The sequence below is a fragment of the Labrus mixtus genome, chromosome 9 (genome assembly GCF_963584025.1).
Source record: "Labrus mixtus chromosome 9, fLabMix1.1, whole genome shotgun sequence".
Classification (NCBI taxonomy): domain Eukaryota; kingdom Metazoa; phylum Chordata; class Actinopteri; order Labriformes; family Labridae; genus Labrus; species Labrus mixtus.
This window is the reverse complement of record NC_083620.1, coordinates 20,874,900-20,896,515: the sequence shown is the minus strand read 5'-3', so window position 1 is coordinate 20,896,515 and position 21,616 is coordinate 20,874,900. Positions and strand designations below refer to the sequence as shown.

Below are 21,616 nucleotides of genomic sequence, written 5' to 3'. Positions count from 1 at the left end.
GTGTGCCGTGGTTGTTTTTTTTTGTTTTTTTTCTTTGTAAATGTTGATGTTTGGTAAAAGAAGTATTCTCAGAGAAAGAGATGAGTTCAGTAAAACAGACTCAGAGTAAGGGGATATCTTTCTGGATGTGTTTGTCTTGTACAGCTTCCTCAGGTGAGTTATTTTGAGAAAACATAAAAAAATAAAATAAAATAAAAATCCAACGAGAGAAAAAGAAACTTCAAATTCACAGATTTTCCATTCTGTTCTCGACAGGCCGCTACGCAGACCTGCAGGTGGAGTTCTCGGCGGCGGTGAGGACCAGTGCCGAGCAGAAGGAGCTGATCCTTAAGCTGGAGCATGACCTGAGCACCATTCAGGCCATGTCCTCCCTGTCCCGCCCCGACGCAGAGGGCTCGGAGGTCAGCAACATGGAGAACATCCCCGAGCCCATCAAAGAGGCCACTGCAATGTTTGCTGGTATGTCGCTAGATTTAAAAAAAAAAAAAAAAAAAAAGTTGTCTCCAGGGGGCGCCAGATAGTCTAGTGGTTATGTTGCACACCCCATGTACAGAGGCTATAGTCCTGGGAACAGGCGGGGGACCGGGTTCAAGTCCAACTCTTTGCACTTTTCTGCATGTCATTCCCTTTTCTCTCATTCTCTATCCGCTGGCCTTACATTCTTAAAAAGAAGCCCAGAAAATAATCTTAAACTTCACACCTGAACTGAAAACTCACATTAAATTGTGTCCCATCCGCTCTATAAACACACAGACCTGTATTACTTGAATGATAACTTTCACAAAACCAACACCAGTGGACAAAAGGATTAGGAACTAGCCAGGGCCAACCAATGACGAACATAAACGAAATGTTCCTTTTAGGGAATATGACAGGCACAGCATTTGATCCTAAACATTTACTGTATGTCTCTACGTAACACATTCACATCCACATACCTGTTGTCAGTTCAATGGCAGAATTAATATTCAGCAAGTTAATCTGCAAAAACATGGAGCACATTGTCCCCACACATTAGCTCAAATATTGCTAAAACTGTAAGTGAGGCATAGATTTGCCTGACAACACCGGTTTCCTACATATATAGGAAACAGGTGACGCATTCTACCTGACATGAGAATGTTTTGTGTTCCTGTAGAAGCCCCTCCCTCATGAGAAGAAGTTTAGTGAAGAAATACATCCCGTGGTCCTGTAACAGAGAATTTAAACTCTGTGTTTGAAGGGAAATTCAAACTGGCTGCACTGGAGTGTTCTGTTTTTAAAAAGAAAGACAACATGGCGAGACAGAGGAGCTTCATTTTGTCCTTAAAAGGAGGAGGCTTCTTTTCAAAACAAATATTCAGGCTAAAGACTTTTAAAAAATTTGTACTAAACGACCATCTCAGACATGTGTCAGTCTTATCTTCTTGTTATTAATTGTATCGTACGTCTTAGACTCTGAAATTAATCTCCAAGTCTTGAAGCTTTAAGATTGCCACATTGAACATCTTTGTTCTAAAAAGATGCGAGACGACGTGAATGAGTGAGTGTCGCAGACGAAACAGTGAAGAATGTGAAGTCTGACTGCTGACGGCACAACATCTGTGATTGAACTGAGGTGAACCTGCTGAGCTGAGGCTCCACAGGAGGTGCGTCTGTGTAAATGCTGCAAACCAGCCTGATTAGAGGGATTAAAGAGCCTTATTTATTACAATTGACAATCAGGAACGATTAAAGTTTTGAGGTGTTCACTAGATTTAGACTGACACATCCTGTCTGCAAATTAAACGGATGCAAGCATCTGATTGACCCACATAATACAGTGAAATTAACCCTTTCCTTTCCCTAAATCCACAACATTTATACTTCAAAAGATTAAAGTGACAACCCTTTACTTTCTATTATCTGTTTTATGTCCAGGTTCAGGTATGAGCCTCCACCCTGAGATGCCTCAGGGCCAGATGGACTCTCTGCTCTCCATCATCTCAAGCCAAAGGGAAAGGTTTCGCTCCCGCAACCAGGAGCTGGAAACAGTGAGTCACAATTTCTTGCACGTCATATGAGCTTTTTTGTTTGCTTTGAGGGGGGGACTGATTCCTCATCCCTTTGTTTCCTCTGCAGGAGAACCGCTCCATGCAGCAGACCATGCAGGTCCTGCAGACCGAACTAGACAGCCTGCGAGCAGATAACATCAAACTCTACGAGAAAATCAAATTCCTGCAGAGCTACCCTGGCAGAGTGCGTCAGTGTGTGAGAGTGTGTGAATGAATGAATGAGCTCTGTGTGTATGACTTTCACAAAGATTCGGTGGAGTCTAAAACCTGAAACATCTGTTTGTTTCCTCTGTGCTGTAGGCTGGAGGGAGTGATGACACTGTGATGCGCTACTCCTCGCAGTATGAGGAGAGACTGGATCCATTTGCGTCCTTCAGCAAGAAGGTAGAAGACACTCACTGATTTAAAAAAAAAAATTCTCTGAATCAAGCTGCAAGCTCCTTTTAAACAGACTTCCAGCACAGCTACTCTACAGCCTGATCTAGTGTCAGTCTTACAGAATCACAAGTTAGTATTCATAGATTTTAAAATTGGCATGGACAGAAAACAGCCATCCAGAAGTAATTCATAATGTTTAGACCATTTTAGACCAGGCGGCAACATACCAAACCTGACAAACATCTAGTTTTACTGTTGTCCTTTTGATTTTTAACCACTGTAACGTATGAATGCATGATGATGGCACACAAGCCACGTTTCCTGCTTATTTCTGGAGCTCTGCTAAAAGTCATTCTGGGAAATGTAGGAGCTAAATTTGAGATTGACCAGGCAAGTCCAGGAAAGTTACATCTTCTACAGAGAATCCTCAAAATAACCGAATGAATACACTGAGCACACAAGACTGGCGTTATGTTTAATGCTAAGAAAAAGTCTGTCATGAAAAATGATCCTGAAAGTGTTTGACTAAGACGGTGCTTTTTGTTTGTAGGAGCGTCAACGCCGATACCAAAGCCTGAGTCCCTGGGATAAAGCCACTCTGAGCTTGGTAATGGACACACACACACACACACACACACACACACACACACACACACACACACACACACACACATAAATTGACACTTTCAACTTCTCTCAGATTCATATCTTGAAATGTGAGATAAACTAACAGCTACAGCTAACCAAGACATCCTCCATCTCCATCATATGGCATATAGCAGTGAATTCAAACAGAGATAAAGCCCTTGAAGAGATCATCAGGGGAAGTGCTGCAGTAAAACAATATGCCTTCATGTATGTGATTAAATGATTTGACTCATCTTCCCCTTCTTCTTCTCTCTCAGGGTCGTGTGATTCTCTCCAACAAGATGGCCAGGACTATCGCTTTCTTCTACACCCTGTTCCTACATTGTTTGGTCTTCTTGGTAGGACTTCTTTTAAACCTGCAAGAGGCCTCTGACGCACCTTTTTTATTGGTTCTGAATCTTCAGCTGATCTAAACTATTCCCTGTGATTTCACTCAGGTGCTGTACAAGACTGCTTGGAGCGAGAGCATCGGCCGGGACTGCGCTACTTTCTGTGCTCAAAAGTGAGTGTGCTCATCCTGCAGCCGAGTAAAAAAAGAGTAAACCATTGTAATCATGTGAGCACAGTAGATGATGCAGTGAAGTTTTTTTATTAACTGAAGTTCTCTTATTAATCGCAGGTATGCAGACCACCTTCACCAATTCCACGAGAACGACCAAAACCTTTAAGCTGTCCCCGATGAATGATGATGAGAAGAGGCTGGTTCAACTTTCAGCAGCATGCATGTCCTGCATCAAAGTTAAACTAAATACTGAATGCTCCATATGAGCACAGAGCTATCCTGTTCTTCTTCCTGCAGTATCTTATTTCTCCACTAGGGGTCAGTTTAGGGCTATAAACTGAACTGATAATCACAAAGCTGTTGGATGCTTGTACAGCGTTCTAGTTGGTGATCTTGAATCAGTTGCAATGAATACATAAAAATAGATATTATACAACTTTAGGCTCTGTCATTTACTGTAAGACTAATATAAAAATGAAAGCTAATCATTAGACGTATATAAAGTTAAGAGTGGGTGAGTTGTTCTAAAGGGACCAGAATACTCTTGAGTATCTTACTGGGTTGAGCTGGAAGAAAAAATAATCAGAGAATTAAATCAATAAAGTTATAGTGGATGTGAAATCAAGTTAATTTAAATGTAAGGGTAATGTGGTTATTATAAATTATGTTTAAGGAATTCCACAGTCTTTAGCTGTGAGGGCGGATATTTGAAGAGTATGAGGTGGTGGAACAAAAAAAAAAAGTTATTAGATATAAGTTTACTTTTTATTTCTCCTTAGGTTTTCCTAACCCGAGGTTGATTAATGTTATTGATTATTTGGTGAGTAAAGTTTTTAAGGACTCGCGTCTTCGGTGAAGAAAGCTCCTTCTAATGATAAGACGAGTTCGCAGCAGTAATCCATCATCAGTTACTGAGTGTGTGATTGAAATGTTCTACTTTAAAACTTATTCCTGTGCATGTTTACCTGATCACTTTGTTTTCCTTTTCCGACTGATATATTCCAAATAAAGACTATGCAGCGATGTCTTTGTCTGGTTATTTGTCTCCCTCTGAAATGTGTGTTATAGTGAAGTGTGCTGATAAGTTAGTGTTTGGTTTATTGCTTCTGTATGACCTCACATGCATAAACTTTTCTACTATCTTGATCCAAGGTCATGTATCTAATAGGGGTTAAATTGATTGTGAGTCCATTTCATGAAAAGACCAAAAGCAATGAATGAATTCATCCTACAAACATTTTGCTGTAGGAATGGCTTGAGATTTTTCACCCTTTGTGGATATGTGAGGAAGTTCTTCGGACCGGGGGCTTCTCTTGTATCCATCTTTATTCTGTATTTGCAGAACTTTTTTTTAAGCTTGAAGCTGCCACATACTGGGTAAGTCTGTTTCTGTGTTATTGTTAAAGTGAACTTGAACTCTTGACTCATCTCAGCATTCAGAGCACCCTTATGTCTCACCATCTGTCCTTAAAAATGTAGTTATATGTGGGATCACAGTGCCTGTATGGAGTGGAGGGAGGAATGTGTTGATATCTCCTCATTAAATAACATCTTTGGATGAGACATGTAATTTTATTACAGTAAACATGGACATTGTTCATCATTCTAATAACATCTCAAAATTAATGTCCTCTACTGCTGGAGCATCAAACGCAGCTGAAAAAAGTCCTAAATAAATGCACTTTTACAGATGTTCAACAATTTTGTCTTTTTAAGAGAGAGCCCGCTGAGACAGATGTCTCTTTTTCAGAGGTGCCCTGCAGCAATACAATAAAAGAAAGAAGAAGAAAAACACATACAACACAGTTAATATCCACTTATATCTACTCTTTATATTTTGTATTTTAAGTTAAGTTTAAGATTTAAGTTGTGTTTAAATGGACACTTTATATTTTAGGTTTAAAATGTTTTATCTACCTGCACTGTTGTTAATTTACTGCTCTGTGTGCCTTTGAATTGCCCCCCGGGGACAAATACAGTTTTTTTTAATTGAATTGAATTGAAACAGTTCATAAACACACTGTTTAACAACACTGCATCAAAAGATTGAGGCCTGCAGTCAATACATGGAGGGCTGTCATCTTTATATCAGGCAACTACGCTACCCACCGAGCTAACCCAGCACCCAGGCATCCTCAGATTTATAAAAAACGTACTTCTACATTTTCTATTTTAGAGTTTTATGTCTTGAGTAAGAATAATGGCATTGGTGCTGAGAGCCACAATCTGACTAAAAAAAGTCCTTGTGTACTGAATCCCTGTTAATGCACTGTAGGATTGGTCTTTCCATGAGATTCTTTTACATTTGAAACCAGCCTAGACATTTTAATGTCACAGCAAACGTGTCTGTTACATAAGTCATTCTTTAAAAGAAACAAATGTAGGCTGAGAGCGAGACTTCAGTGATGTGGGTCTGTTTAACAGCTGATCCAAAAGAGGAAAAAAAGAGAGGGGAGGCAGGGGGGGGTGTCTGACTAATGTCTGCACTGAACACACACACATAAATACACACACAGAGGGGATGAATGTGCTGATCAGAGATTCAGGCCTCAGCAGTCGCACTGACGGCTGCCTGCATTTGAGTATGACTGAATTAGACTGCATTATTCATGAGAGGCCTCCTCTTAAAGAGCTCCTCGGCTCACAGCCATTAAAGACTAACTAGACTGGCAGACCACACACACACACACACACACACACACACAGTTCTACCTCCGTCCTCTATGTTAAGCCCTTATTTTGCTTATCAATCAGAGCAGCAATCTCAGCACAATTACAGCCTCATTCTGACCTCCACAGCGTCATTCACCTTTAACCCCATACTTTGGAAAGCGCACCTTATTCCGCCCTTGTCTCCTTCTCTCTCTCTCTCTCTCTCCCCACCCCCCTTACATCCTTCTTCTCTGCTTCTCCAGCTTCCATCGACGGCTCCATAAATATTAACAACCTCCATCTGTGGAATAACAAAAGTTTTAAGTAAGCCAAATGGCCTGATGTTATTATTTTTTTAACTGCAGTAGAAGGGTCATTTCATGTGCACTGGCTGATCCTTTAATGACAGCGCACTAATGGGTCAGCATTTTCATTTCTGCACCGTCATGTTTATTCTGAGGCTGCTGGGCCAAAGAGGGAATGTCACCCTGCAGTCAGTGAAACAAACTGCCCTGTCAATTCTTAAGAAGAAGACAAATGTAGATTTTAATATTGTTTCTAGCCAGTCATTTAGACTTGTCATTTCCACTTTGGGTTCAGCAGAGGGCAGTAAAGTAATGTTTTATTATGAATATGAATTATTTAGCTGACTCCTCTGACTGCATTGGATTGGCATAAAACATATTCTTCTATGTGCTTTACCTTTCTTAATGGGACATGAAGCATTAAAAGTTATATCTGTTGTCTTCCTGTAGGCAGCGGTTGTCAACTGGTCTAGCCTCAGGACTCACTACCGTCTCCCTCATGAAGATTACAACCCAGATTTCAGATATTTGTCAACCAGTCAGATTGAGTTACTGAACAATTGTGTAGTTTGGACCTCAGACGGTGCAAAACGTGTCAAAAGAAAGACGCGAAACCAAACTAACAGGTTTAAAAAGCGCCACATATATTGGCTTGTTGACAGTTTTTTTTTTCCAGGCACACATTCTGCGGCCCACTTTTGGGACCCGACCCACCAGTTGAGAATCACCCCTTATTGTTTAATCTCTAAAACATCCCAAGAGTTCATAACCTGATCCAAGCAAGCTCGCAAAAGTTTTAAGCAAGAGGCATAACCTAAGACACAAAGCCATTCATGTCCTCCATGCTCCATATGAATTCTCTGTTTTGCTTGTCAGGTAAGACTCACTTCTTCTCAGAAATCTCTGCCATTCATTGAAAGGCATCGTCTTCATTCATTTGTCTGTGGCAGTGAAAATCTCATTCACAGCATTCGCAGACGAAACACACCATTCAGGATTTTTCCTTCTTTGTGTCCCTTAGAGGATCACACCATGAACTGCAGAGGACTGTTGCATGGTTACAAAGCATGTGTGGGTGTCTGTGTGTCTGTGTGTTTGTGTGATTGCTACAGGAATTCAGCCCCTATTTGTTTTTGTGTGAGTGTTTTTTTTTATTTTACTTTGAGTACATTTTCTAATAACAGTATTCAGATACCCATCCCTTTAAAATGTCTCCGTTCACATTTCCCTTTCATCCTCTCCTCTGTCGGTTTACATCCCCCCTACCCCACAACCTCCCCCCCCTTGGGTGTTGCTATGGAAACAGGCCTCTTCTGTCAGGTGGCTCCATGCTGAACGCTCCCCGGCGCTCTGATTTGCTCTGACATCGTCTGGCTGAATCACTCGGCCACGTGATCCTGGATCAGCAAGTCCGGATGCTGAGTATGGAGCCCCCCTCCTCTCTCTCTCTCTCTCTCTTAGGACCCCCACCCCCTCATCTATACAGTCTCCTCCCACCATGACTTCCTCTCACCTTATCTGGGGAAGATGATAGGTGGTTGAAGTGACGAGGACAGTTACGTCATGTTATTCACAGACAAAAGATGTTGTATTGTCATTACCAAATGTAAATGTAACATTAATATAAATATATTCAAATAATATGATACACAACCTCAATTACACACTGATTTAAACCTGATGCTCTGTTTTGGCTCCTGAAGGTCTCAGACTATTTTATAGCTCTAGAAACACACTGGATGTAGAAACATTTAGTCTACAATGCATCTTAAATCATGCAATGTTTTATTTAGTTCTTCAGCAATGCCTTACGGACATTTTATCAACTTCATCAAATGTTAACACTCCAGCTAACTGATTATGAAACCCTGAATTTAGTACTGATATCTCTTTATGACCTACAAAAACAAAATCAAGTGAGACCATCAGCCAACACATGGATTATTTCTATATGGTAACTTTACTGCCTGTCTGCGGTACTGGGCAGGTGTAAGATAAGGGGATTAACATAACAGTGCCGAAACAGTCTGTTTTTACATTTCCATAGCAAGGATTTACTTTGAGTGACATATGTGACTGTTAAAAAGAAAGCAGAATAAGATTTGTTTTGTCCAAAAAACACTGCGTACACAGGTCAGAGTGCGCAAGAGATAAAATGTACCACTTTGTCCACAGGGGGCGCCAAAATCAACACTAACATAAAGTTCCTCACAGTATTTCTGGTTGTTGTGAACAAGGGTTAACACTCTGTATTTCTTAATGTATCTGTGCTGATAAAACAGATTGGTTGCTTTTAAAGTAATTATTATTGTTTGTTTCTCACGAGAGAGTCGGAGTTCCAGAAATTTCTAAACAATCAACAATTTGAATTCCATAAAATTCACTCGAGTTTGCACTTCTACAGAAATAGAAGCACAGTCCTTGCGCTTTTTCTGTACTTTAACCTCCACTGTGGCATCTCAGTTTGTGACTCATTACCCAGCTAGTTTAAAGGCCAGTTGTTACAATACCATACAGAAAAGGATGCTGTAATACAGGTTAGAGTCTTGCATTATAGATGTTATCAGTGAAAGAACACAAGTAGTAACAGTAGCCTAAATTTACACTTTTTGTCTTAGAATTTAAAGTAGGCTACATTATACACTGTTACCCTGTATATGTTTCATGATTTATATAGTATAATTTAATAAGCATTGTTAAATGTAACTGACTTTTTAAAAGACGTCAATTTAAATTAAGTTTTGAATGCCTTGTGGTTATTCTGTAACATTGAATTGTATTCTGTATGATAACATTTCCCTTCCTTATTTACAATCAACTACAGCTTTGAAAATCAAGGTTTTAAACAAAACAATAATAATTCTATTCTAAAGTATAAAGTTTCACATGATAGAAATACTTCAGTAAAGTAACTTGCATTATTTGAATCAGTACTATCGTCTGTTGGTCATCTGATGTTTATTGAAGTTATTTTATTTCCGTTCCATCTCGTGAACAGCTGACGTGTTTCTCTCTCTCTCTCTGTTGTTGTTTCCCCGTGTTGTTTACTGTGTCTCTGATAGTGTGGTTCGCTGTGTGCTATCTTGGTGCTCAAATGACATCATCACACACATCACCATCTTCTTGCCAGCTCAGCGTGACGGACGCTTCCTCAGGTACAAAGAGTGACACAGAAAACACACAGCGACGTCTCAGCAGCGGGTTATCTGAGGATTAGAGCTTGATAACTCCACATCACCTCGGTGAAAGGGCTCGGGTGTGGGAGCTGGCTGTGACTCAGATGGCACACTGACACTTCTGGCTCTGTGATGTGAGATCTAACTGTGCCTGAAACCAGTTTGTTCATCATCAGCTCCATGCAGGAAAAACACGACTTGTGTTAATTAGAGTATTTCAAGTTATTAACGCTTTGAAAGCAGACGTGCTAACCAGGCAAAGGCAACAACTGACCCAGGGCATGAAAGCAAGAAGCATTCAGTTCACTGCGTTTAAAAAATTGCACATAATTTAATCAAATATGTTTGATTGTATTCCATATAAAAACGTGGTTTGGGGTCAAATTGTGTAATAAGAGTATTTATTTTTTACTTCTAAATACATAACATTCATCATAGGCTTATATATTTTGTATTTCATAAAAAAAAGTAATCCTGGTGTTCTTTGTGTTTGATCTCTCCAGTTCTTTCCTGTAAATAACTTTAGTCTTTAGAGTTTTGAGCTAGAAAATTCATTTTCAGACTGTAGTATTATATTGTTACCATAGACTGATATATATGCAGCACACCTTCCACAAGTTATATTACTGGTTGGTTGGTTTGTTCGCTTGTTGGTAACATGGTTGGAACATACCTAATGTACAGAAAGTCTGTGGTGTGTAGGCCCCCGATCAGGTTAATGTAGTCATCATCTCATGTGTTGGGCTGTAGCGATGGATTTTGAACAAATGAATCACAAGGCCACAATGAAAGATCCTCCTAAAAAAACATACCTGACCCATGATTGCCTTAAAAAGATAACTTAAATGTTGCCATGGTTACTCACCAGGCTTGTATAATCCTTCTTGAGTACTGCAAAAATCACCTCTGATAATCCTCTAAACCTGTTAATCTGTTACTCCACCTGCTCGTCCTGGATTATATTTCATTAACTCAACACACATCCACCAACAACCCCATGCTTTGTTTTTTTTAAACACAAGGCCCGATTCTGAACGGACTCCCCATTGTTAGGCCTGACATAAATAGATAGGGGTTTTTTTTGTGTGGATTGTTTTGCCTCTGTGCCCTTACTGTCATAGTTAATGTAAAATTGGATGAATTTCTGAACATGATTCCTAAACCTTTCTTAATTCTTAAAGAAAAAAACAACAATATTAAAAACCTTTAAGATGCTTAAAAAAATGATTGCATAGTTTATATTACATACTAAAATGTGTTATTATTGTTTAGAAGTCTAATATGATATTAGTAAAAATAAAACGATGTTGACACCTGTTACATTACCACAGCGACTTAAGTAGAGGTCACCCAATGTTGGCTCATTTCCTGTTTTTAATTTCCAAAAGTTGCAGGCAAACACCTGCACACTGTTTAAGTTGCGCAAATAATTGGCAATGTTTTGGTAGGCTACTGAAAGTTGCCAACATATCTGTGTGCAGAGTGTGTAGGTGTTTGCCTGCACTTTTTGATGGACTCTTTTGATGGTCTTCTGTAACGCACCTTTCTTCTGAAGAAGACATTTTCAATAGTGTAGATCATTCAAATAAAAAAGATTGTAACATTTCAAAATGGTTGGTGTCCAAAAATGTTAAAGGAGGAATATTTTGATGATCTTAATTTGAGGCTTTTATTGGAGAATGGTTAAAGCAGGTTAGACTGACACTGTGGTGGAAGGGCCCAATGTGACATTTTGTGAGGGGCCCGGTCGTCCTGGTGACACCCCTGCCTTTCCATTATCTTCTCTATACCCTCTCTCAGTTTTTTATTTCTTTGTGGCTTCTCTTCAACATGACTGTTGAGCGTCAGGTTTGAATGCTTCCCGTCACTAAATATTCTCTATTCAGGTTGTAGCTGTAGTACGACATCTTTCCCAGTTTGTATCCAGCATAGCATCTTTAAAGGCAGGCAGTATGTCTGTGCACCTCAGGAGTGTGTTTTCCAGGTCAGGAAACGGTCAGGAACAGCTCCTTATTAAAGCCTGCTGACACATTGATCCTCAAACAGCCTCAGGAGGCCAATCTCCATCTCAGCCACTTTAGATGCTTTCACAGGAAATCAGCTCAAAAGCATCTCTTTTCCTCCCCCCCCCCCCCCCCCCCCCCGCCCCCATTTTTGTGTTAGCCCACCGCTCCCCTCCCCTGTGTCACCTCTCCAAAGTCTAAATGAGGAATATATTTGAACTCCTGATCGATGTGCCCACTGGGAGGCCCTGTTGTTCATGTGCAGTGTTATGTCATAGGCTCCTGCCCTGCCATCAAAGAGACCTGTATGTCTGCACAGAGGACAAAACAGAAACTGTCTCTGAAGGACTGGAAACGGTGACCTTTAGGTGAAATAAGAGGACTCAAGAGTTGATGGATGCGTGAAGGGATTTAAAGTAGAAGAAAAATAGAGGTGACGTGGGAGAGACAGTGATGAGTCTCTGGATGACCAAGAGGTTGAAGTGACTCCTGGCCCCCTCGAGGTTCCTGTCGATTCCTCCTTCCGGCAGGAAGTGCGCGAGGATCAATAAGAAGCGAGGGTCTCTGGAGGTAGACAGAGAGAGACAGAGAGAAACAGAGTGAGAGCCCTCACCCAGCCCATGTTTTGTTTCATTAAGCAGCTCCTCACTGTACGGCCTGGGTATTGAGAGTAATAATTGTAAGTTCCTACCATCACTATTTTACTCTCCTTACCTTTTTAGAATTTTGAAAACGTGGCGATAACGCCGTCACTTGTGTCTTCTTTTCTCTGTTAAAAGCTTTTAATCCAGTGAAAGGGTTACAAAACACCTCAATGATAATGAAACACATCAGTAGTCAATGGTTTCTATCATGCTGTTCTACAGTTTAGCTATGATTATAAAAAAAAAAGGGGGGGGGGGGGGGGGGGGGGCTGGTTTAGCATAGTTAGAGCAGGATCCATGTGAGGCTATAGCTCTTGTAGCAATGGTTGCAGGTTTGACTCCTGAGCCTGACTGTGCATGTCATCGCCCACTCTCTCTTCACACATTTCCTGTCTGTCAAGCTGTTCGATCAAATAAAGGCAGAAAAGCCACAACTATAGTCCTCAAGAAACTATGAGTATACAATGAAGGTATTATTATGAGAAGAGAATCAAATTCACCTTCAGAAACGTTAAACTTTCGTTTGATTAAAATAAACGCCTTCAAGGAGCAGACAGAGCTTTAATGTTTTTTCAATCAAAAAGACAAACAGTGTGTGCAATACTAAGCCCACACGTTAAAATTAAAATGGAGCAAGAGTATCAATAAAAGTTCACCACTCAAATTGATATTAAGACTAGTGTGTCAATAAAAGTATCCACAACAACGTGTAAACTAAGTGTGTGTAAGTAAAAGTCACCAAACCAAATACGTTTAAACAAAGGTCAATAGATCAGTCACAGTCCAGAGAGACACTTTTCTCATGAAAAAAAAAAACAGCCTGCTGTTGTGTGATTGATGATATAATCAATATATTCCACATCCTCAGACTGTTTAATCATCTCTAACAGCAACGATAAGCAGCTTTTAGGTAGATTACATATCTCTTTCAATCTCACTGTACCTGTTTTCTTGAATAAAGAATTAAGATTCTGGTACGTCCTATGTTACCAGGAATTAGTAAAGACTTTTAGAAAGTAATGGTTTTTGGAAATATTTAAAAGGTTTGTTATGAGACCGAAGATATCATCTGGAAACGGTAGAAATCTTTATGTTTTTTTTTTGTCACTGCATTTACCAGACATGGGCACCTCTGTTTGGTTTTAATATCCTTACTATCAAAAGCTATTCAAATCCCTGAGCGGCTTCCTTTGAGACACATCCGTATAGTGGGGCATAAAACTGGCAGAAATTCAATCAGATGCTTCCTTTAATCATTTGTCTGCAGCTAATCATTACACAGATCAGTTGTAGCTGCTTAACAGCTGAGAAGAGTTTTCAAAACAAGATCACAGTGTGCTTGCTATGACTAAAAGCAGCCGTATAGAGTGGCCGCTTTAGGAGGAAACACTCAGATTAGAGGCGCTGACCTTCCAAAGCAGCTTGTCTTCTCCCACTACCACCTGTCTGTGGCCTGACCAGGTTATTATTTTAGTCCTGACCCCCACCGTGAAGCCACAGCGTCAATCCACTCAGAGCGGATTAGTAGTGGAGGTGTGTTATGCTGGAGCCACTCAGTGAGTTGTAAACATCACAGAGCCACGTGAAGAGTGTCATCCTGCCAAACAGCATGTGTGAAATGGTGTCAGTCTGAGGAGGCACAACAGCAGTTTGAGAGTTGAACCCTGGTGAGCATTTTCAATGACTTATATGGGTATTTTCTTCAGTGAGCTTCTGATTATAATAAAAATAATGACCTTCATTTACAGAATTCTTATAACCTATATAGCTCATATCAGTCAAAATGCAAAGAGCAGTCTAAAACATTCAGTTTGAAACACAGTGTAGGCTATATGATGACATATATGACATATCAATATCATCATTACCATATACGCACTGCCAGCATAATATGTCAATCCTCCAGTGTTTAACGATTAAGCTTTCATGCCCAAAATACTTAGGTTCCCCGAGTTTCCTCTTGAGGCTGGCTCCGAAGGCAAAGGAAGCTCCGTTAAGCCCAGAAATATGTTGATAATAAACATGATTGTTTTAAACATGATACAGAAAATAGTTTTTGTCTCGATATCTAATGTCTCGTTTCCTACACAGCGTCTGCGATATACATTTGAAGAGTTATTCATATATCTGCATAATTAGGGTTGCTGTTGATTTGACTACATATCAGTTTGTATCAGGCTGAAGGCCTGCCTTAACTCCACCTCTTTACATGATACTAGATTGATTAAAAGTTGTGTTAAGATTGCATTTCCAATATTAGGACAACCATCTTTTGGCTTCTTAATGAAACCAATGGGTGACGTCACTGAGACAGCGTCCATGTTTTAAACAGTCGATTGGTTTGGACCAGCTGCTGCCCACACTTCCATGTGTGCGGTCCTGTTATGAGTGGGGTCATACCACTGTGTGTGTGTGTGTGTGTGTGTGTGTGTGTGTGTGTGTGGGAGGGGGCAAATGGTATTACGTTTTTCTATTTTGAAATCAACTGTGTATGTTAGGTTTTGTAACTAGGAAGACATTTTTACACATTTATTATTATTTTTTTTAATACTAACTCTTTATCTCTTTCTCTTTCTGTGCCCCCCCCCCCCCCCCAAACACAAACACACACACACACACACACACACACAAACAGGAGCTCATGTATTGTGTCAGTTATGGCAACAATAAAAGGGCGTGGTTCCTTTAAGGGCAGTCATCTTTGTGTGTGAAATGGATCAGTCAAACAGAAACAGAAACATAGATACACACACACACACACACACACACACACACACACACACACACACACACACACACACACACACACACACACACACACACACACACACACACATGCCCCCTGTGAAGAAACCTTGGTCAATTTCGCCAGAAACACACAGAATCTGCCACATTTGGGTGTGCCTTCACAATTAAAGCCTCCAGAGTCACATTAGAAGTGACCTTTCGTGTGAAAATTGTGCAACAATTTTTTCTGGTTCCTAAATATGGATGAGTACCTTCCTGGGAAGTTCTCAGAAATGTCAGCTTTTCAGGAACAAAGAATGAAAGCAAGTTTATCTGGACCACAACGTATTCTCAGTTCACTTTATCTGCATAAGCTTGAACTGAAGTGAAGAAACTACATAATTCATTCATTGTTAACTGTAAATGAAATCCAGGCATGAAAACATCAAACTACAGCTTCTATTACACACACATTGCCTCATTTCTTATAGCTGTAGCAAGGCCTGGGGAAAGTCTTCTTTGGGCCCTCACACTCACTTACAGTACCACCATTCATTTTTTGCAGCATCAGCACACCACAATCAACCAGTTATTTGCTTGAAGAACATTTACTGGTTTCACAACACTGAATCATCTCATACATTTTGCATTTCAAGTGAAATGGAACAGAAACTTTGTCCTGTAAATTTAGGTAGTGCATGAAAAAAAAAAAAATCTCATCCTGTCAATCGTACCACTTATTGTGAATTTCTTCTTTGGAGAAAGGAAGGAAGGGCTGTTTCAGCATCATGCTGTGAATGCTCACTGACAGCCACCCAGTGGCAGTGGTAAGCACTTATAAAAACAATAAAGAAATCATGTTGGTGATAGTCTCATCACGAGTCATTTCAGTCTGTTTCACGACCAGCTAAAATTTCCTCAAAGGGGCTTTAAATTGCATTCAGAAAAGTATGAGGAAATAAGCTGCAAAAAAAACAACAAAAAACGACCCAACTGAAAATAAGTCACTGAACTGAAATCGCATGATCAAAACCCTCTAACAAGAATGGATCATAATAATTTGAACCCCTGTGTTTGGGATCATTCATGGCCCCAAAACTGTAATTAGCCTAACAACTTTGAGCTTTATTCTGAAAGTAGTTCCCGGATGTTGCACTATGCCCTGACTCTTTCTGGCATGTCCCTGGCTGTGGAAACAGCGGAGAGAGAGAGAGAGGGAGAGAGAGAGAGAGAGAGAGAGAGAGAGAGTCAAAGCAGCACAGTGCGTCGAGTGGAGAGATGGAGGCAGAGTTGTCCGGCTGTGAGTGAGTATAACCCGGAGAGGAGAGCACATCTGATGATTATAGAGGGGGAAATCACCATGCTTGATCCTGAATAGCCTCCATACAGGATCCAGGATCGCCTCAGAGACGACACGAGCGTCATGATGGAACCAGTCCTGCATTGAGGTGAGAGTCGCTGCTGCCGCTCATTCTTTCTCTGCTGCGTTTTGATTTCTTATTTAGCGCATTTAGATGATCCTGACGCGTTGGGTTAGACATTTTTTGCAGAGCTTTTCAAACACTGCTGCTGCCGTCAAGATGAAGAGGAAAAACAACAACAACCCTTCAGGTGTTGAGGAGGAGCTGCTGTTTTTGGCGTAAGACCCCGATTCATCCAACGAGGCTCCGTGATGGACCCTGCGTTAAAAAAAAAAAAAAAATCGGCTTTGATGGCAGAGAGCACGCGCAATATGCAGATGATAAGGTCTCGTGCTCTAGATGTTGAGACTATGTGAATGAGGAGTCCATGACTTGAGGAGGGTCGCGTTGTAAAAATGGGCTTTTCCGATAATCCATTTAGTAGCCCTGAGGGAGTGAAGTCTGGTCAGTAAGTGGGCGGCTCGGGGGGGGGGGGGGGGGGGGGGGGGGGGGGGGGGGGGGGGGGGGGCTGGTGAGATCTGATGTGATGTGATTTGATGTGATGTTCAGGCCCGCTCGAGATGATCCAGAATCCGTGTACCGGCTCGTGACTCCGCGCGCAGCCTCCCATTCATCCCCTGTCCTCGAGTCCAGACTGTCAGCCATTCAGCAGGAGGCTGCTGCCGATCCTCCATTCATGAAGTCCAGTAGACGCAGGCTGCACAACCGTCCACTGTTGGCTTTAATTAGGCTCTGTGGGCCTGCAGTAGGCCTGTTTTAGGCCTCTTATTGACTTTGTCTCATGTATCTTTTGATAGGGTTCAGTCTGTTAATATGAAGCCTAACAAGACATTTGAACAGGATACAGGCCTGATGTTACACAGGTCCCAACATCACTGCATGCAGGCTATTCTGCCTCTCTGGCATTATGCCCTTCGGAGTTTATGGTGCCTTATTAAAAAAATACTTTATTATATTCACTTTCTATATTACAAGGCAAGATATATGGTTTTGGCTCAGTGTTTATGCAGCATCACTTTGAGATACATTTGAAAAGGGTAGACTTAATACTTCACTGAAAGTTTTCTCTGGAGGGGGTGGAGAGAATAACAGAGAAACACGCAATCCAATACATAACAACACAGCTTTTAATATGAGTGCTATATTCTGAAAATGCTCCTCTGGTGGCTTTTTCTTAAGAAATAGTAGTGAACTACTTGAGGGCAGAGTCAAAGTTAATATTTATTTTCAGAATCAGGGTTTAAGTAGATTCCAAGAAGCTGATTCTGTCAAATAGACGTGCATGTACAAGGTATTTGTCTTGATGTGCACAGATGTAGAATAAAATAAAGCAGAAAGCTTATTTGTTTTTATAGGTTTTTCGGAGCCCGGTCCCATGTTATGCTACATTACCATAGCCACATTATTCATCATGTGTTCAGGGTGAAGCGCTCCACAACAACATTACAAGGGGCTTATTATATAATATACGTTTCCAAATTCTATAAATACATTTCAAAACACTGTAGAATAGGGATGTTGTGCTGTTTTAATATTCCATTAGCATCCATAGGGTTATTTTATTAAACATTCTTTCACTGAAGTTTGAGCGATGCTACACAAATCAGGTTGACCACATACTGTATATTTATTCATACAGATGATGAAAAGAACAACAGTCATAATATCATGAAACCAAAGACACATCATCACATAGTGATATCAGCTCCTGTATGACAGCATGAAAACTAATACTGAACTCTTCAAAGAAGTAGTGTTTACCGTTATCACATAGGTTTGTATGCAGTGATCAAAAGTTGCTATTCTATTCAGAACGGCCAATCAGAACGAGAGTGACGACGCATTTCCTCATTCAGTTTAATTCCTATTTTGAGTTTATCAGAAAAGAATGCTAAACTGTTGTCTTTCAAATGTAATATTCAGCTCTTTTTCCATGTTTAATGTAAAAAAAATATAGATGTCTGTTGTTGTTTGTTACGTATTAGTGGACATCAGAAAGCAATTAACAGACGTCATCTCAGGCTTTGAGAACTTTTCTTCTGTCGCTGTCCATTGTTTTCTAAAACTTTATAGGGTAAGATTGACTGAAAATTGAATAATAGTTCAAATGATTTACAGATAAATCAAAAATCAATGTTTTATTTCGTTACAGTTCTACATATTTCAGTTCAAAGAAACAGAAACATCTTAATAAAGGATCATAATATAATGACTTGACAACAAAATCCTGCACTTTAACGGCACGTCTTAAAGTAAAAAGTAAAAAAGTCAACCAACACAGAGTCACACATGTCATCATGTTCAATCTGTGCAGGTATCTTCAGAGTGATTTAACTCTGAATTAAACACTCCTCCGTTCCAGTCGTCCACATGCTGCATGCTCACACAGGTCGGACAGTGTTTCTCCTCTGAGAAAGGCCTGCCTGTGGTCATCTGTGAAATTAGTTAGACCTTGTGGGTGAGAGACAGGAAATGGAAGTCAGTGGCAGAATGTGCGTCTCTCTTTCTCCCACGCGCTCTGTCCCTTTATCGCTGGCTGCCATATGGATGCCTGAGCTCACTCAATATTTACATTATTGCTGCGACGCCAGAGAAACCACAAGAGAGAACTAGAGAGAGAGAGAGAGAAGAGATAACTCTGAGAGGAAACGCTAATTAATGTGTTTGATTTCTGTGTGATAAGGTCATGCTACCTACGATATAAGAGAAAAAAAAAAAAGGCATGTCTGTATTCATGATGTCTATAGATAAACTGGCCCTTGCTTTTGGTCCTGTGTTGCGTCAGGGGTGGTTTAAAAACTCTCCAGACAACATTTAGTGGCATCAGGGAGGGTGGAGGTTATCAGGGTTCAGGTCAAAGGTCACTGACAAGCTGCTCTGAAGTGCACAGATCTGAAAGTAGGTAAGGAAACGGGTAAAACTTCTGACGCTGGCTTCTGCTTCAGTGTGTGATTGATCCCCCTCCAGCATCCAGACTTGCTATCAGCCATTCCCCCATCATTGGAGTTTATCTCATGTCTGTATCTCCTCGGCTTTTCCTTCACTTCCATCATCCTGGTATGCATAGTTTTCCTCTTTCTTTTGTGCCCTCACACACACACACACGCACACACACACACACACACACACACATACACACACACACACACACACACACACACACACACCTGGATGTCTACTGCAATATCTTTTCTGTCTGAATTTTTACATGTGAGTCACTTGTTGTCGGTGTAACTTTTATCCGATCTTGGTTTTTCTGTCTGTCTTCCTCCAGAGCAACAAATCAAAACAGAAGATCATCAAAAACATGCTCTCTGCTGATATCTGCATCTGCGTGGCAAACTTTTTACCTCCACTAAGGAATACATGTTTTCAGGGCTGTATGTCAGCAGGATCATGGGACAACAACTGGCACCTTTTCCATAAGATTTGAAGAAAGGAGGGCCAAGCAAAGCAAGGCCAAGGCCCTTTTGGTATTTACTTTACAAGTCACTATTGTGTTCTTTTGACCGATGCAGTTAAATTGAAATTACATATAAAATACAATAGAAATGATTGCAATGAAAATCACAGAATTCTTGGAACAGGAGGAGCTCTGCAATGCCATCATTTTCAAATAACTTGAAAAATAGTTTGATAAAGAAATGGTTTATCTACAACTGACTAATCAAAAGATATGCTTGTTCCACGTCAATATTTCGATGTGCATGAACAACATGAGAAAATCCTTGAGAATTTGCTCGAAGCCAACTTGAATACAAAGCTGTGTTTTTGTTGTTCCTCTGCCCCTGCAAGAATGATAAGAAGACATATTTTAGGTCTAAATGTCCCCAATCAATATCCAGCTTTCAGCAATATTTACATCTGGCATATGAACACACAATGAGTGGGTTCACATAGTGGTAAAGATGATGTGTACGAAAAGCGCTGTATACATGTGCGTATAAGTGTGCTGCTAGCTGTGTGCTGTGCTGGGGAGCTGGCTAATCTTAGAAAACATGGCTGAGCCCAAACTCCCCCGGGGTGGGAGCACAACATCACCAATCATCTTCATCAACCAATCAGTGATGGTGTGCTGCTGTTGGCATGGCACTGCTAACAGCAGCGTGTGTGTTTAGATCTGTTAAAGTGCATACGCAGTGTTTATCTGTGCACAGAGGTATGTGTACACACAGCTTTAAAAACACAAATACTTGCACACCCCTTCAGTTGGCTACAGTGCAACTTCCTCAGTAGCTCACTTACCCCCCACAACCACAACACCAAGGTATTAATCAGGCAGATGAAGCTGTTGGCTCGGCGCAGTTCAGTCCTGTGAGGGCTCTACTAAAGCTAAAGTGTCTGGTACAATGTGTTTCACAGGCTGCAGTTGATTGCTTCTCCCTGCGCACAGTAATGTTTCTTTCCTCTCCTTCCCGGTCAGTTTACTGTTACAGACTGAACTCCCAAGCATCTGACGGAGATATCAGCCCGGCTCCCCGGGGAATGAGAGAGCATGAGGAGGAGGAGGAGGAGGAAGTGGGGGCACAGAAGTGGTAGATTTCTACCACAGATGTAGGGGTGGAGATACAGGAAGGCCTGAAGGATGGAGGTGAACATTCTTACATTCCCCCTGACTCCTTTTCAGTCTCTTTTGTGCTTCAGGACCATTGACGGATGAAAGAGAAAAAAAGAAAAGAGAAAAAAGACTGAGGGGAGTCGTTGGGATATGAGACTCGACGTGGTGCCTCTGCTCCCCCTCATCCTCCAGTGGGTCTCTTTTTTATGCTCGCCTTGTCTTCTCCACCTACACACACTCACTGATTGTTTTAGCAGCTGGACTATAGAGCAAAAACATGCCCCTCTCCAGTGGGGGGAAAACTACTCAGATCCTTAAGTAAAAGTACTGATATACTTTGATTTAAGTAACATTCCTACTTTCAGATTACTTAAAAGTATGTAAACTGTAAGAGTAAGTCCAAAGCGGACGGCTGTTACAGAGTAAATGTTTTAAAAGTCTTTGTACACCTTCATAGCACCAATGAAAAGTCAGACATACTAGCTATCTGGTGAAAATATAGGGCAACACCAAGCAGTGAATGAGTTCCCCTAAAAAAATCAAGATAGACTGAAAAAAATAGCTTGAAG

General features: G+C 40.8%; 1 protein-coding gene and 1 long non-coding RNA gene across 2 annotated transcripts in view; one reads left to right on the top strand and one right to left on the bottom strand.

Moving 5' to 3' along the window:
* The first annotated feature begins 16,267 nt into the window (after window positions 1-16,267).
* The window catches only part of LOC132980605 (SH2B adapter protein 2), a 23,280-nt gene continuing 17,931 nt past the window's right edge, over window positions 16,268-21,616 (top strand). Inside the window, exon 1 of the mRNA XM_061046824.1 lies at window positions 16,268-16,516. The gene's annotated coding sequence lies outside the window, so the exon portion shown is untranslated. The remainder of the gene's footprint in view (window positions 16,517-21,616) is intronic.
* On the bottom strand, window positions 18,000-18,517 carry LOC132980608 (uncharacterized). Its single transcript, XR_009674185.1, has 2 exons — window positions 18,165-18,517; window positions 18,000-18,108 (listed from the first exon to the last, which is right to left on the bottom strand). It is a non-coding gene; the product is annotated as an uncharacterized LOC132980608 (long non-coding RNA).